Raw genomic sequence first — 5390 nt, 5'->3', positions numbered from 1 at the left:
GCATGGGCCTCGTTTGCATTTAAACTGTATAGTAAGCACATATCATTGGTGACGAGAAACTGGGATTTAAACCACGTGAGCATGGCCACTAGCAGCACAGACGAGAGGTACTGTGTTGGTGATAATTGGGACGACTTTATTGAGAGACTACAGCAAAGCTTCGTCACTAAGGAATGGCTGGGACAGGATTTGGCCGACAAACGCAGGGCTCATCTCCTGACAGTTTGTGGGTCCAGGACATACTCCCTGATGAAGGACCTTCTAGCGCCAGATAAGCCAGTGGACAAGACTTTTGAAGAGTTCAGTAAGTTGATCGGGGAACACTTTAAACCGGCGAGCAGCATGCACATGGCGAGACACTGGTTTTATATGCACCGGCAGAGAGAAGGGCAAAGCATTCCAGATTTTGTGGCAAACCTCCGGCGACTGGCGAGCCTATGTAAGTTCCCAGATGCATGCAGGGTGAGATGCTGCGAGATTTTTTTATTGAGGGCATCGAGCATGCTGGGGATTTCAGAAAACTGATTGAGACCAAAGACTTGACCCTGAAAACAGCGGCTTTGATGGCCCAGACATTTATCTCAGGGGAGGAAGAGACCAGAATGATGTTTGACAAAAACCTTGGTTTAAATGCAGCAAATGGACAGGTAGTCAACATTGTTAACGCGGCACACAGTTCCCCAGGCAGACAGTGGCAATCGGACATGCCCGAGCATGTAGTCGAATCCAAAGGGAGAATTCAACAGAGACAATGGCTAGCTGAATGGCGATTCACACCATCGCAAGGGATAATGCGGCCAGTAATGGGGCCATCAACACCTGTTAATGGTGTGCTTAAAAACAGTTACACAGACAGTCAGAAACGATCGACTGGTAATGGGCCTTTTGTTTCCAACAATGGCTCATGTTGGAGGTGTGGAGGCAAACATACAGCCAGAGCTTGCAGGTATCAGCGATATACCTGCAGCAACTGCAACGTCAGCGGTCACTTGGCGCATATGTGCAGGAAGCCTGCAGCCAGGTTGATGTACGAGGAGGAAGGGGATGATGTAAGCCCTACGAGGCCAAATGGACACTGGGGGAAATCGCTGGAAGCTGAAGTTCAGCGAGTTCATGTGGAGCACATATACAGTTCATACACCAGGACGTCACCGATAATGATGAAAGTGCTCCTCAATGGCATCCCAGTATCAATGGAACTAGACACAGGGGCCATCCAATCCCTGATGAGTATCAAACAGTTCGACAACTTGTCGTCGCCCAAGGTCAGGAGGCCAAAATTTTTGCCAACTGATGCACAGCTACGGACATACACAAAGGAGATCATTCCGGTGCTAGGCAGCGCCACGGTAGTCGTGACCCACAAAGATACGGAGAACAGGTTGCCACTCTGGAGTGTCCCGGGGGACGGTCCCGCACTGCTGGGGAGGAGTTGGCTTGCTGTCATGAACTGGAAATGGGGCGATGTCAATGCAATTTCTTCTGTGGAGCGAATATCATGCTCACAGGTCCTGGACAAATTTGACTCACTATTTCAACCTGACATTGGCACTTTCATGGGGACCAAGGTAGTGATTCACATAAACCCGGACGCCAGGCCAGTACACCACAAGGCCTGAGTGGTGCCGTACGTGACGTGGGAAAAGATAGAAGGCGAATTGGACCGCCTGCTGAGGGAAGGCATCATCTCGCCAGTCGAATTCAGTGACTGGGCGAGCCCGATCGTGCCGGTGCTCAAGGCGGATGGGTCGGTCAGGATATGTGGTGATTACAAGGCCACCATCAATCGGGTGTCACTCCAAGACCAGTACCCGCTACTGAGAGTGGAGGACCTCTTTGCGACGCTATCCGGTGGCAAACTTTTTTCAAAATTGGACCTAACCACAGCTTACATGAACCAGGAGCTGGCGAGTGAGTCGAAGAAGCTGACCACCATCACAACACACAAGGGGTTGTTTGAGTACAACAGATGTCCATTTGGGATTCGCTCAGCCGCCGCGATCTTTCAACGCAATATGGAAAGCCTCCTCAAGTCGATTCCAAGGACAGTGGTTTTTCAAGATGATATCCTCATCACGGATTGTGATAGTGAAGAACACCTCCGCAACTTGGAGGAGGTGCTACGCAGACTGGACGGGGTAGGTCTGCAACTGAAAAAGGTGAAGTGCATCTTTGTAGCTCCTGAGGTAGAATTCCTGGGGATGAGGGTAGCAGCAGACAGGATCAGAACTACTACATTCTAAACAGAAGCGATCCAGAGAGCACCCAGACCCCGTAACACGACGGAGCTGCGTTCGTTCCTTGGGCTCCTGAACTATTTTGGTAACTATCTTCCCAAATTGAGCACGCTGTTAGAGCTGCTACACATGCTCCTACGCAAAGGTCGTGAATGTGTCTGGGGAGACAGCCAGGAAAGAACTTTTGATAGAGCACGCAATTTGTTATGCTCCAACAATCTGTTAACGTTATATGACCCATGTAAGAAACTTGTTTTAACATGCAACGCGTTGTCCTATGGGGTTGGGTGTGTGTTGCAGCATGTTAATGCCAAGGGTCAGTTACAGCCGGTAGCTTATGCCTCCAGAAGTCTGACCCAGGCAGAACGGGGCTACGGGATGGTAGAAAAGGAAGCGCTTGCGTGTGTATATGCAGTAAAAAAAATGCACCAGTACCTGTTCGGCAGAAAATTTGAGCTGGAGACAGATCACAAACCCCTAACGCCCTTTTGGCCGACAACAAGGCCATAAATGCAAATGCATCAGCCCGCATACAGAGGTGGGCACTCACATTAGCCGCCTATGACTATACAATTCGGCACAGACCGGGCACTGAATACTGCGCCGATGCACTCAGCAGGCTCCCACTAGCCACCACCGAGGAGGCAACTGAGCATGCTGCTGAGATGGTCATGGCTATGGAAGCTTTCGAGAGTGAAAGCTCATCCATGACAGCCCGTCAGATCAAAGTCTGGACAAATAGAGACCCGCTACTGTCTTTAGTCAAGAAATGTGTCCTTAATGGGGACTGGGCAGCCACATACGGGGCATACCCTGAGGAATTCAAACCATTTCACAGGCGCAAGAATGAACTCTCGATTCAGGCCGATTGCCTACTATGGGGAAACTGAGTAGTCATGCCCCAGATGGGCAGAGAGATGTTCATCAGAGAACTCCACAATGAGCACCCGGGCATTGTCATGATGAAGGCAATTGCCAGGTCACACGTTTGGTGGCCAGGGATAGATGCAGACCTGGAACTTTGTGTTCGCAGGTGCAACACGTGCGCCCAGCTGGGCAATGCGCTCAGGGAAGCCCCCCTTAGCCCCTGGTCCTGGCCTGCCAAACCATGGTTACGCATCCATGTGGACTACACAGGTTCTTTGATGGGAAATATGTTTTTGGTTGTAGTAGACGCCTACTCCAAATGGATCGAGTGTGACATTCTCAATTTAAGCACATCCTCTGCCACGGTAGGAAGTCTACGGGCAATATTCGCTGCCCATGGTCTACCTGACGTCTTGGTCAGTGACAATGGCCCGTGCTTTACAAGCATTGAATTCCAGGACTTCATGGCAGGAAATGGTATCAACCATGTCAGAACGGCACCGTTCAAGCCGGCCTCAAACGTCCAGGCGGAACGAGCAGTGCAGATAATCAAACAGGAGATGCTCAGAATCCAAGGGGGTTCCCTACAAAGCCGCTTATCACGCCTCCTGTTGGCCAATAGATCCCGACCACACATGCTCACAGGGGTTCCACCCGCAGAGCTGCTAATGAAAAGGACGCTCAAAACCAGGTTATCCCTTATACACCCCACCATGAAAGAAATTGTTGAGAGCAGGCACAGTCACAATGTGACTATCATGATAGGAATGCGAGGGCAATGACCCTGTCTTTGTTCTCAACTATGCTGCTGTGCCTAAATGGCTCGCAGGCACTGTGATGGCCAAAGAGGGAAATAGGATTCTGGTAGTTAAACTTACCAGTGGACAAATTTGCTGCAAACATGTGGATCAAACAAAAAGGAGGTTCAGCAACCCCAACCCCATAGAAGAATCAGAGGAAGAACACGATGTAGAGTTCACTCCTTCACAGGTGGTCGAACACTGGAACCAAGTGGAGGAGAGTCCAGTCACTGTGGGCAGTCTGGATAGGCCTGAGGCACCGCAAACAGCAGACACTCAGGCAGCGCCCAACAACCGGAGCCCTAACTCAGGCGCTCTACAAGGGAGCGTAAACCACCAGAGAGACTTAACCTGTGATCCCAATAAGACTTTGCAGGGGAGGTGATGTCATGTATTTAACTGTCATTGTAACCCATGTATAAACTGATTAGTTGTACACTGAGAACATTGACCACTAGGTGGTGAACTTGTGGGAGACACTCCTAATCTGGTCTTTCAGGTATAAAAGGGGAAGCTCTTTCATCACTTCAGTGTTGGAATAAAAGTTGCTGGTCACAGCGTGACCTTCTCTCAAGCATGGGTCTCATGCATTTGTACTGTATAGTAAGCACATATCACTGCACATCAGCTGATTCAGTTTCATTCTGCCCTACCCGGAGGGGGTGACTCACGGCAGGCTGCAGGTGTCCGCTCGTACTTCACCCAATTACTTCATGCATGAGCCTGGCTGGTGAATGCCAACAGTGACCATGGAGGCATCTGGATCCCTAACATCATCTGTCACCACACGTTTGCAGTGAGGGAGGGGTCACCGGGGTAGTGATGAAGGAACGAGAACTGTGGGCGATGTATTGTTCTGCATAACCCAGTAACGCTGAAGTACCTGCATTACAACCCAGCTCACAGAGCAGGGAATTGAAACCGACATCACTCCGGTTTATGTTTCTTACTTACACATCATTTCAGTGTACTACATGAAAAAAAGCTTACCGTTTGGTGGGTAAGTAGCACCTTCATCTTTTAATTCCATTGATTAGGAGAGCGATAAAATAACATAGGTGTCTATGTACTGTTTTTTTAAAACAACTAGCTGATCTTTTGCATCTGGAGGCCATGAGTGTACCGGGGTCTCGGCTGTGACATTTAGCTAATATGATGGAGCTGTGTCCCGTTAAGACCAGTGCTCAGGCCCTCCCCATGATGAAGTGGTCTAAATAGTTGTACCCTGTGGTCACCCAGAGGCTAATTGCTGGTGAGGGCATGTTACTTTAGATTGACAGCCGCTTGTAACTACCTGCCTTCTTTGGAGGAAGGCCAAGTTATTACCGTCAGAAAAGAAGCAGGAAATGACTGGCTCTCTATTTTTTTTAAACAAATATACTTTTGAAAGTTTGAAATATGGTGTCTGAAGTGTGACAGACACAAGTTAGACTTGAGGTTTATATAAAGAGGCTAGGTTTTTAATGGTACAATTGCTAGCTTTATG

The sequence above is a fragment of the Pristiophorus japonicus genome, chromosome 12 (genome assembly GCF_044704955.1).
Source record: "Pristiophorus japonicus isolate sPriJap1 chromosome 12, sPriJap1.hap1, whole genome shotgun sequence".
NCBI classification, from domain to species: domain Eukaryota; kingdom Metazoa; phylum Chordata; class Chondrichthyes; family Pristiophoridae; genus Pristiophorus; species Pristiophorus japonicus.
Note: the sequence above shows the minus strand (reverse complement) of the source record.